This window comes from Thermobia domestica, chromosome 8 (genome assembly GCF_964235325.1).
Source record: "Thermobia domestica chromosome 8, izTheDome1.hap1.1, whole genome shotgun sequence".
Taxonomy (NCBI): Eukaryota; Metazoa; Arthropoda; class Insecta; order Zygentoma; family Lepismatidae; genus Thermobia; species Thermobia domestica.
This window is the reverse complement of record NC_137461.1, coordinates 177,531,156-177,544,057: the sequence shown is the minus strand read 5'-3', so window position 1 is coordinate 177,544,057 and position 12,902 is coordinate 177,531,156.

Genomic DNA, 12,902 nt, shown 5'->3' with positions numbered 1-12,902 from the left:
GAATAGATTATAAAAGGGGATGGCGGGGCGATTGGTCTCTTACACGACTTCAATGCTCTTGTCAAATGGATGATAGGGGGACCAGAAATTAGTAGGCTAATTAACGAATTAAAAATATCATATAATGATAATGATTTTGATAATAAGCACCATGAAAATTACTCGTCGATGCAAGAAAAATTTAAATCGGCTGTTGGAAAGATGAAAGAAGTCTTCGTCGAATTTGTGGAATCCGTTTGAAGAAAATAGTGGACTTGTTAATGTTGATTCCAGAAACATCTATAGCGGTGTAATAAGGTAATTGAGTCCCTATATTCAGCAGAACAAAAAGGGTCTAATATGCAGAGACGTTGACCCACGCGAGGGTGGCCCTCTCGAGGGCATCCTCACCCTCAAGTTCCCTCGCCCACAGTGACGCAAGGAAGTGGACAAGTTTTGGCCGCGATGGCGAGGGTGCGCGAGGGCGAGGACAAGCTTCGATGGCGAGGGTGAGGGTGCGCGAGGGCGAGGACAAGCTTCGATGGCGAGGTTGAGGGTGCGCGAGGGCGAGGAAAAGCTTCGACGAAGAGGGCGAGGGTGCGTGAGGGCGAGGACAAGTTTCGGCAGGGAGGGCGATGGTGCGCGAGGGCGAGGACAAACTTCGATGCCGAGAGTGAGGGTGCGCGAGGGCGAGTAAAAGCTTCGACGAAGAGGGCGAGGGTGCGCGAGGGCGAGGACAAACTTCGATGCCGAGAGTGAGGGTGCGCGAGGGCGAGTAAAAGTTTCGATGAAGAGGGCGAGGGTGTGCGAGGGCGAGGACAAACTTCGATGCCGAGAGTGAGGGTGCACGAGGGCGAGTAAAAGTTTCGACGAAGAGGGCGAGGGTGCGCGAGGGCGAGGACAAGTTTCGGCAGCGAGGGCGAGGACAAGCTTCGATGCCGGGGGGAGGGTGCGCGAGGTCGAGGAAAAGCTTCGACGAAGTGGGCGAGGGTGAACGAGGGTTAGGGGCAAGTGTTACTGCGGGAGCGAGGGTGCATGATGGCTAGACAACTTCCTTCAGGAAAACGAGGGCACGCGAGGGAGGAGGAGAAGCTTCCTTAAAAGCAACTGTTTTGGAGTTTGCTGTTTGACCTTTTTTGAAGAGGCAAAATTTTAAATATCATCTGCCATGTCCCCTAGATGAAAAGTTAGTGTCATAGCAAGGTTATATGTTGATCGTATGTTTCCTTTCAATTAATTGCAGTAGTCAATTTCTCGTGTGTACGTATATAATTATTAAAAATAATAATGCAAATTAGAATAATATTTGATTTTTCCCATGAAAGTTTCCGGGTAGAAATAGCGCTACATTAAGAAGTAAGTGTGCCTCATTGTTGCCCTACCTGTGCTGGAGACATTTTAGATAAGAAGTGTCTACTACACTGTCATGTTTAAAGTGTGGGTAGACAGAGAGACAGTCACTCACGTCATTCAGCTGTAAATGACAAAAGCGCTGATATCTGAACAAACACAATCAATGAGAGAACCATCAGAATACAATAGAGCAGATAGAAAAAGACTTGATGGGATGACTTTGGTTCATAGATGGCCATTTTGCTCTGGACTCTCTCAGACTCGGGCTCATTTTTTTCAACTGTGCTCTCGCTCATTTATTCCTTTGGGAATCGTGTTCGGGCTCACTTACCTCAGTTGGACTCGCGCTGACATTTCATTGGCGCTCGGGGTGGCGCTTAATTATTGAATCCGAGAACGGTCGAGCACGAATGCCGAGCTAGCAAGCGTTGGGCTCGTGAGTGTGGATGCCCATGAAATGGACTGATTAATAGCATACATCCTCCTCCAATGTCCACCACTAATAAAGTTACAATTAATCGGAATTTTTAACTTTTCATACAGCCCAAACTATTATCTGAGTCGATATTTGTTAAAATAATGTCAGTCACTATTGTATCGATTTTCATTGTTTCTGCTTTTATAATCTACGTGGGTAGAGCTACCATTTAGTTACAAAATAAATAATATGTTTTTTCTTGTCCTTAAATAGAATATCTGACACGTTAATACTGAATTTTTTTTAAAAGAGCTGCTTTAACAAAATAAATTTAATAAGTTCCACAAGACATAAGTTGTTTATGCAGCCGAAATTTGCAACTGTTGACTGATTGCCGTTTAGCGTCCTCTTTCTTCGGCGAGGCTATGAGAAGTGGACCTATAGGTTTAACGCGGAATTCGATCCACTGTCGTTCAATGTTCTCCCACTCGGAATTGTCCCCAGGACCCCATGCCCCAAAGGTTCGCGTGCAAGCGAGTGAGATCGGCTTTGTATGTTGTGTTAGGAATAAAATACGTTACCGGATGATATACTGATTGTAAATATTATAGTGCAAGTATTGAACGATTATGTGGTTAAAGGAGAAATATAAATTTGGACTAATTAAAAAAAGGCCTGAAAAAAAACTAGGATATACGAAAAAAATAAAACTTAGGAAAAGCCACTTCAGCAAAACGAGAAGGATTTTGTTGTGGGTAAACAGTTTAATCATATTATTATTAATTTCGCACAAATGTGCCACACATCATAGCATGGGCTGCGATTAGAGGGGCAAATGGGAACATTTCAAACACCCCCCCCCTCTTTTGAAATGACCCATTTATGTCGCTATATAATTTCATATGGAAATATAAAGTTTTTGTATGTATTAAGTTTAATAGAATGAAAATGGTGCCATAAAATATTTGCCGTTCCGTGAGTACGTATTAGTTAAGAAAGCTACAAGAGTTGCGTTTTAATTACCACGAAAAATGGCTCAAAAATTAACCTATGCGAGTATACTTTCAAATTCATTTCTTCTTACAAAGTCTCGATATGTTAGTCAGCCGCTTTGGAACTAATTGAGATAACATTTCGCAGAAAAAGAAGTCCTTCATAAGCAGTTCTTCTTTGAGAAACTATGTTCTGGGGGGGGGGGGGGCACACTTAGTATCCCGGCGCGGCACTGCAGGTACTAATATATTCAATATTATATTATAGACGTATTATTTTGGTCTCCTTCGGGGGGAGGCTCTCAGAGCTGGGGGGGGCAGTACCCTTCAAAAAAACATGTCTGGAAGAAACACTCTTCAGACTGTTGATAAATGATGTAAACGTCACTATCGACCGAGATCTTCATTGTAACAGTTGTTCCATTTTAGGTGTTCCACAGTAAATTATATGATGATATGTTTAGTTTCGTGTCTTTAGGACGTATGTTAAGCAAGGGCGGATCCAGGACGGACTTCTGGTGGGTGTGGTGGGTTGTAATACTGCTTCTTTTAAGAATTCCAAACTCTGGGATGCGTTTTATTTGTATATATAAAATAAAGAAGTTTCCTCTTCTGCGGGGGGGGGGAGCGATCGCCCCGAATGGCCCCCTGGATCCGCCACTGACGATAAGGAAATAATTCAACAAATAGGTTGATAATTGATGCTCTGATCCTCACGAAGGAGGCCCTTTCGAAGCCTCCTCACCCTCAATTACCCTCGCCCTCAATGATATGAGGGTTGAGGGTGTGCGAGGGCGAGGAAAAGCTTCGACGAAAAGCGCGAGGGTGTGCGAGGGCGAGGAAAAGCTTCTATGCCGAGGGCGAGGGTGCGCAAGGGCGAGCACAAGTTTTGGCCGAGAGGGCGAGGGTGCGCGAGGGCGAGGACAAGCTTCGACGGCAAGCGCGAGGGCGCGACGGCAAGCGCGCGAATGTCAGCCTGTTGAATGTTGGAGATGAGTACACTTCTCAAGCCTTAACATGTGACGATTAATCGGGTACACTTTGTGGAGTAGCTCTCTGCTCTTGGGAAGAAACCCTTGAGTTTGTCGACAGGACACGAAAGCTCTATACACGTCAGCGAGATGAGGTAGTGTTTAGTTTAATAAATAAGATTACAGAAATTCTTGTTGTTGACGATTCCGTGTCAGAAATGAAAGATGTCGAAAAGCAAATGTAGTTGGTGCACAGTTGGTCCGCTACTGAGTGGAAGGTTACCAGAAAATTACTCACCGGTTAGAAAACGTTGAGACGATTCAGAAATTCATATCCTCCAATAAGCTTAATTAGAGTATTCTATTATGGAAGTCTGTAGTACAAGATGAACCGCGTGAGTCAGTGAGATTTTAAGGTTTTTTTAGCGTAAATATTAGTGTGAGAGATACATAGCGTTATCAATATAGCATCTTGATAAAGACGCCTCGAAATTTTGAGGCCAATAAAATGCATGTGAATCCTTTACAAGCTTACGACTATAAGTGTAAAATAACTGATACGAAAAGTTGGTAAGCTTTGTGGGCTTCTGTCTGCAAAGCAGCTTGGTACAGTCGCTAAAGAACAAATTGTTGAGAATTGATGATCTTTATGTCGTATAAAACCTAGGGCAATAAGTTGAAACCAACTGGGTTCGACCTGTAGTACAGCTTTTAATCTTACGACCAAGTCTAGGATAAAAATGTAAATGCAGTGTACGCATGTACGGAATATCCAAACATCGTTCTTTATTAAGATTGTTAAACATTGATTGTTTACAGGAGAGTCGAAAACTAAACGGTAGTTATTAAATTTTAAGTGTCCATGCAGATGGCAGAATCCTTGGAGTCAATCATCTGGGGAAGCACGCTTCAAAAGTCATATCACTTGAAACTTCGCTCCAGAAGGCCTGTTTTTCTGCTAATTGTGAAACTTACATGAGTTGTTAATATCTTGTAATCTACTGATACCGTAGTTGCCTCCAAGGCTTCCATCTGCTGAGAATACTTTTTGATCAGTTGCTGCTTCTCTTGTGGTCACATTCAAGCAGATCTGATAGGAAATGCTATGAAATCATTAAATTAAAAGAAACTCTGGCGCCATTAAAATACTGCTTTCACTTTTTTTATGATGGAACAGGCTGTGACACGACCTTAACTATACTCGGGAGAAACAGTTGGCAGCCTACAAGATTCTTGAAAAAGAAAATGAATAGTGCAAGTTAGAGTCTTCAACCAACCATATCTCAATCCTGACAAATTGGTCAACATTAAGACATATCTTATTCGAATTTACGGAGAAGGAAACATTTCCTCTTTGGTATAAGCCATATCAGGTATAACAACAAAGTAGTTACGAAACTTCAATATGGCCACTTTTTCCTCTACTAACACGGAAGCTGTGGAGCAACCAACTCGGAAGTACCTCAAAGTGCAGGAGCGATATGGTCTAAGCATGAACCAAATCAATAGAGGTTGGTGAGTGAAAGAGGATATGCGAATTCCAGGACCCACAGCTACCATCAGCTCCAGCTGGATAAGCTTACTTACCTGTAGAAAAAAGTGACAACCAGATAGGATTGTGAACAGGCAACATGTTAGTGTAAAAGAGCCGATATGATTTATTCAAGGTTTTGTGCATTCTGCCAAAAGAGTTCATGTACAAATGGCAGATCGTCAGACAATCTGATATAGATGATGACGAACAACAGCTGTAGAAAACCAATGTGTCATTGAAAACAACTTAATTGTTGATCCAATCGGTTATGATTATTATTATGTAATAACGTCCACGCCTTATAGAAAAAAACAAAATGGACATGAAGACGATCTTGATGTAAATTTAAATGAAGCTATAAAGATAAGGTATAAAAGAGGTTTATTATGTTCATTACATATTTTTTAATCCTCTCACACGAACGGCTTTGGTACCCGCAGTGAGAGAGTAATTTAAGGCTTCTGCTCCAAGATGTGGGAAGTGAGCCTTGGAACAATTATATAGGGGGATTTATCTGATAGTCCCCTAATGTCTAATAACCTAAGTAGAAGAAAAATCTGTCAATTGATATTATTGTTGAAGTCTGTGTTCTACACATGTTCTACCAGGCCTGTATAACTAGTTTATATTCAAGTTCTTGAATGAAATAGTAATGTGATATAACGGTAGCATTGTCTTAATAAGAATATTGTATCACATTCCGTAATTCTGACATCTTCTTCCCCTCTAATGCTATATACTCATGTTCTAGGTGTCAATGCTGTCTTACTCGGAAGATTTAATCAAGTCTTCACTCGCGTCTCGCGTATCGATTCCCTTTTCCCCAACTAACCTTTCGATAGCAATCCATCTTGTGAAAGTTTCGCCACAACGATTGTGGAATTGTGATTTACAAACATCTTTTGATATAGGCAGACTAGTCCGTCTGTAATTCTTCAATAATTCTACATCAAGTACCTATACTCCATTTCTACACTTCTGCATATAGTAAATAAGTACAAGAAAAGAAGATACGTGTTGTTATATTATCAAAACGAATGCAAGCTGTTAGCATGCACTACAACCAACCTGACTTAGTAATGTTTGATAAGAAGCGTAGTGAGATGAGGATTTTTTAATCGCAACACACACGGAGTAATAGACTATAATCTGTTAAATATTACATTCATATGGCAAATGATTTAAGATTACCTATAATGTTGTTAGTCATTGAAGATATCAGGATGAAGTTAGATAAATATATAATAACAATAGATGTCGAGATCCGCCATGATACATGCATTAGAACAAATCGAATCAGTTTGCAAGTAGTACAACGGACGAGGTTTAATGGATTGAAATGGGAAAAGTAAGGTGCTCATATTGCCCTAAGGACTAGCAAATTCGAAATATCTGAGTTTAAACCCAGAGAAATGTGGTACAAGAAGTCTTAAACTGAGAAAGAATGTATATCAGGTTGAGCTATTAATGCATTGTTTTCGTAAAACTAGAAATGATAAAGCGCGTTAAAATTATGGAAAAGTTGATGAGTCATTAGCCATAGGCCAGGCATCCCGGAGCTGGTGAAGCCTTTTGAAATTTTCACTTGCAATATCAGACCACCTTAAAATGAGAACGTTATCAGTAAAGTCACTTGACTTCTTTGTAATAGTATTCTCCATTTTCTAAAAGATATATTAATCAGGGATGAAAGCGACCTCTAAGTGATGCGGTGATTATAGAAATAATTTTGAAATTCGACGGAGGTTTTCAATTTTTAATTACGGTTTAGGGTGCAACATGCGTTCCAATAATTCGAGGGTTCTTTTCCGAGGTGTCCGGTAAGGCTAACCAGCTTGTAAGTTTTTTCTTAAAATCCTGCGTAATTTAGAAGTCAGCAGTGGGTATCGACATGTATTCCGAATTTCCTCTTGCTTTACAACTTCTAAAGCAATTTAACACCGAGTCGGAGGCCGCAAGATCTTGTGTTTTTTTTTCCTGGGTTCCTAAAACGAAGCAGTAGTGCTTTTAGAGCTACTTAACTCACCTTATAGAGAGGCGTACCACTTAAAAAACCGTGGATTTACTTCTCCCCTTAATAACACGATGGTATAGTTTTGGGAACGTACTACTGTTTTTTTTAGGTGGGCCCTTGTGGTTGAAAAAATTGTGATACCAAATGTAATAAAACTTGAGTATTAATTTATCAACCATATTAAGCAGTAGCTATACTTCTCGTTGATTTGCAACTTTAATACTAAACCAAACCAGACATAGTAATATTTGATAAGAAGGGTAGTGATATTAGGATTTTTCAATTGCAACTTATAAGCTGTAGTAGACTAAAATCTGTTGAAGCATTAGTTTGATATGGCAAAAAATTTAAGATTTATCTACAAGGCTGCAGGTGTGGCTTTCTGCAGCAATAATGTTATTACGAATTGTTGATATCAGGATGCATTTAGATAAAAAGTTAGGAACAATAGATGTCGAGAACACCCATGATGCTTGCATTAGAATGAGTGGAATCCGTTTGCGCGCAGACAACGGACGAGTGCGGGTGGATTGAAATGGGAAAAGCACGGCTGCTCATACAGTCCTTAGGACTTGCAAATTCGAATTAATCGAGTGACATGCGAAACCCAGTGACTTGCGAAACAAGAAATCATTAGCTGAGAAAAAAGTAATAGCACGGTGAGCTCGTAAATTATTGTTTTCGTACAATTAGTAAAAAGAAATTAAGTTAAAATGATTGACAAGTTGATGGGTCACTCGCGTTAGGGCTCGCATCCGTGAGCTGGTGAAGCTTTTTGTAATATGCATCTGCAACGTCTCAAATCACCTTAAAATGATAACACTAAGAACATTAACGTGGATGTCAATTGAATTCATTCTAATAGTATATTACATTGTCTTAAATGATATATTAATCATGAAAGGGAGCGATCTCTAAGTGATACGGTGACTAAAGAAATTATTTTTAGGATGGACGGGGATGTTCGATTTTTAATTAGTGGTTTAGGGGGCCACAGGCGTGCCAATAATTCGAGAGTTCTCTTTCGAGGTGTCCGGTAAGGCTAAACGGCTTCGACGTTCCTTTTTAAAATGCTGCGAAATCTAGAAGTCAGCGGTGGACATCAGCATGTATTCCTAAATTACTATTGGCTTGCAGCTAGCAAAGGAATTCAACACCGAATCGGAGGCCGCAGGATTTTTTGATCTTTAGCTAGGTTTCAAAAACGAATAAGTAGTCCCTTTAGAGCTACTTAACTCACCTTATAGAGAAACGTACCAATTAAAAAACCGTGGATTTACCTCTCCCTTTAATAAGACGAGGGTATTTTACACGTATAGAATCGGAACGTACAGCTGTTTGTTTTAGGTGCGCCCTTGGGTTTGAAAGAGGTTCTGATACCAAATGTAAAAAGCATAAGTATTAATTGATCATTGATAATCAAGCAATAGCTAAACTTCCCGTTTATATGCAACTAGAATGCTATCTGAGAGTTCTTCCCGCTGAAGAAATCAACTTAGCACACATAACGATCTCACCTTTTTCTTGATTGTTACCCTGTTAAAAGATGTATAATCCAAAAAGTCGTGTACATACAAATATATTATTTACACCTAGTCTGTTGTGTGTTAACACTCGAGGCTATCAAATATGCATTTAATTAGCGTGCTTGCTGCTCACTAGCGCTTACATACAGAGTTGAGTAGGATTCACTTCGTTCCGGTCTATCATTAATATTATTTTCCTGACTGTATCTTGTAAACAGCCTTACTTAGGGCCTGAGACACGTGATCAGAATCGATGAGACAAATAAAGAATCGATTTTAAGATCTTTTGAAATCTTCTCTTAGACTGTTAGCTGGAAAATATTTATGGTATAGTAATCCTGTGTGCTTTCGAAAACTGGTCATTACAAAGCAACCAAACTGTGGGCTAATCAAATAATCTTTTCATATAAGCTCACTGTATGCTTTGATTAATAACTAAGAGCCACACATTTCTTAGAGCAGAAAAGTCATTCATTTGAGAAGGCTCTTGATGAAATTCTCTATATCCAAGTTCTTGAATGAAAATGTAATCTGATATCACGGTAGCAATGTCTTGATAGAAATATCGTATCACATTTGGTAATTATGAAATCTTTTTCCCCTCTAATGCTATATACTCATGTTCTTGGTGTGTCAAGGCGGTCATACTCGGAAGAATTAATCAAGTCTTCGCTCGCTTCTCGCGTGTCAATTTCTTTTTCTCAAACAACATTTGGATAGCTTTCATCTTGTAAAAGCTTCGCCACATCGATTGTTAAATGCTGACATACACACCTCTACTTTCGATATAAGCAGACAAGTCCGTCTGTAATTCTTCAATAATTCATTATCAAGTACCAATATTCTATTCTACGCTTTTGCATACAGAAAATAAGTACAATAAAAGTGGAAAAAAACACGTGTTATTACATTAGATCAGCCATTATACATTAAAGCTGTTCAAATCCTACCTGCAGCTAAGGAAATTTCTCAACCATTCAAAAATGAACCGCCCTTAGAAGGTTTCCACTTAATTTCTAGGCACGATTGGATACATTGTCAGGAAAAAATATAGAATAACCTTGGCGTATCCTCTTAGTAGAATGCTTTATTACTACTCAAGATCATTGAGAACTCGCTTCTAGACTTTGCTGGGCGACCTTTACGTTTATTTATGAAGAGATTTACAACCCTCCGAGGTGATGACAAAATCTAAGACCTGCGATCTTATTCAACAATTTGTGGATGATAAAATCAATATGCAACATATACAAGAAAATGAAGCGTCATGAAAAAGACGATATCTAGGTATCTCAAAATTAAGACAATGACCTTTAGCGAACCTGTAAACCTTGGCTGCAGTATGTAGAGAAGGTCAAAATCCTATTGAAATTCATCCAAAGGCACTAGATCGAGCTGGGGATTAGAAATGTCATTGTAGGGAATTAAATTAATATTTCCGTTTTCTCACGCAGCTCGTCATATTTTCTTTGGAAAATTTGCACATCACTATATTCAGCAGATGGAAGCCTTGGAGGCAACTACGGTACCAGATGAATACAAGAAATTAAGATCTCAAGGGACTTTCACAATTCACAGAAAAACAGTTGCGAAGTTATAACTGATATCATTATCGAACAGTGCTCAATGAGGCCACGAAATTTTCTGAAGTATTAACTCAACGTCAGACACTACGTTAGTAAGATTAATCCTTATTTCAGAAAAATGTAATGATAGCAGAAGTGTAAGGACTTTGTGACGGTTTAGGGTGCAAAAGGCGTGCTAATAATCTGTGGGTTGTCTTTCGAGTTGTTCGGTAAGGCTAAGCGGCTTGTAAGTTCCTTCTGAAAATTTAGAAGTCATCATTGGACATCGCCATGTAATCTTTAATTCCTAATAGCTTCCAGTCAGTAAAATGATTCTATATCGAATCGGAGGCCTCAGAAACTTGTGAAGGTCTTAAAAACGGAGCAGTAGTCTTTTAGTGTTACTTATCTCACATTATAAAAAGGCGTACCATTTTAAAAAACGTGAATTTACTTCTCCCTCTAATATGACGAGGGTGTCACTGATGTATAGCTTTGGGAGTGAAGACGATTAATTCTTACGGGTAAGACAGCATTGACACAAAAAGTACATGAGTATATTTGAGGGGTATACATGAGTATATTATCCTAGAGGGGAGCTTAAACAGAGGGTGCGATTATGGCAGTCTGTAGATGAACCGTGCAAACCAGAGAGATTTTAAGGTTCTATAGCCTAAAGATCACTGTGAGAGATAGGTAGCGTTATCAATATAGCATCTTGAAGAAGTGAGTCAAGTTACAAAAGACGCCTCGAAAATTTTTATAGACGCAAGTTTAACTTTCTGGCTAATCGAAAGTTAAACGCAGTCTCATTTAGTTTCTTTGCGCAGGAGAGTAAGTTCTCGAACACTATTCCCAAGATCAGAAATTATTGCTTCTCTACCGAGATGTTGGAAGTGTGCCTGGGAAAGTTTTACATGTTTCAGGTGTTAACTGAAAATCTCTCAAAGTTAACTAAGTACATAAAAAAAAATTCTGCCAATTTTAAATTTTGTTGATGTCTCTGTTCTACTCCTGTTCGTCCTTGCCCGTATAACTCCTTTGTATCGTGAAACAGTGCTTTACTACGCTAGCTTTAGTAATTATCGGACTAGTCTCACAGGTTCTACCATCTAATCACATACCTAATTACATAAGGATCATACACTAGAGTTTCAGTGCAACAACTTGGATGTGAATCCTTTTCAACCTTACTACAGTATGTGTAATATAACTGTTATAGAAAATAGGAAAGCTTCGTTGGCTTCTGTCTGAAAAGCAGCATGGTACAGCCGCAAAGGAACAAGGCGCTGAGCAGTAAACATTGATTATTCTTATGTCGTATAAAAACCTAGGACAATAATTTGAAACCTACTGGGATCGACGTGTAGTAGAGCTTTCATTCTTAGGACCCCGTCTTGGATAAAAATGTACATGGAATGTTTGTATGTGCGGAATATCCAAACATTGCTCTTTATTAAGAATGTTAAACTATGATTCTTAGTAGGAGAATTGAGAACTAAACGGTAATTACACAATTTTAAGTGTCCTTGCAGATGGTAGAATCCTTTTAGGCAGTAAACTGTTGTTTAACATCTTAACAGACAACAATAAAAAATAAACAATTGTTATAAACCTAATATTGAATAATACTGTAGTACGCGAATGTTATATCAAAATGAGTGGGTTAACTCATCAAATTAAATGTGTTCTGCTACAGTTTCAATTTCTCATCGGGTACCAATGCCTCTCATGTTAAAGGATTCCAAAATATGTAAGAATAATAAACCGCCACCGTTAAATGCCTTGTCATTATATTCTTTAAATTTACATCAAGATCGTATTCATGTCCATTTTTCTTAGGTTGGGACGAAATTACAATATATTAAACATAACTGATTGGATCAACAATTAAGCCTTTGTCAATAACATAATGTTTTTCTACAGCTGTTGTTCGTCATCATCTATATCAGACTTTTTTCCGATCTCGCATTTGTACATAAAGTCCTTTGGCAGAATGCTCAAAACCTTCAATACATAATATCCTGGTTTTACACTAAAATGTGGCTCGTTCACAATCTTACCTTACATTCACTTTTTATGTACACGTAAGTAAGCTAATCCGGTTAGAGCTGATTTGAGCTGGGTGGGAAAATGGCATACATTAACCTCATTCGGTTGGGGTCATGCTTAGATTTTTTCGATCCTGGACCTGTAGGTATTTCCGAGATGATGTTTCACAGCTGCCGTGTTAGTAGGGGGAAAAGTGGCGATACTGATGATTTGCAATTACTTCCTTGTTATACCTAATGTGGCTTATACCAAAGAGGATACGTTTCCTTCTCCATGCAGGGGAATAAGAAATGTCGAATATTGACCATTTTGTATAAATTGAGATCTGATTGGTTGAAGACTCTAACTTATAGAATTCTTTTTCTTTTTGAACGATCTTGTAGGCTGCCAGATATTCACTCCTGAAAATAGATGAAATTGATTCACAGCCTGTTGCATCATGAAAAAAGTGAAAGCAGTTTTTTAATGACACTAGAGTTTCTAAAATTTAATGATTTC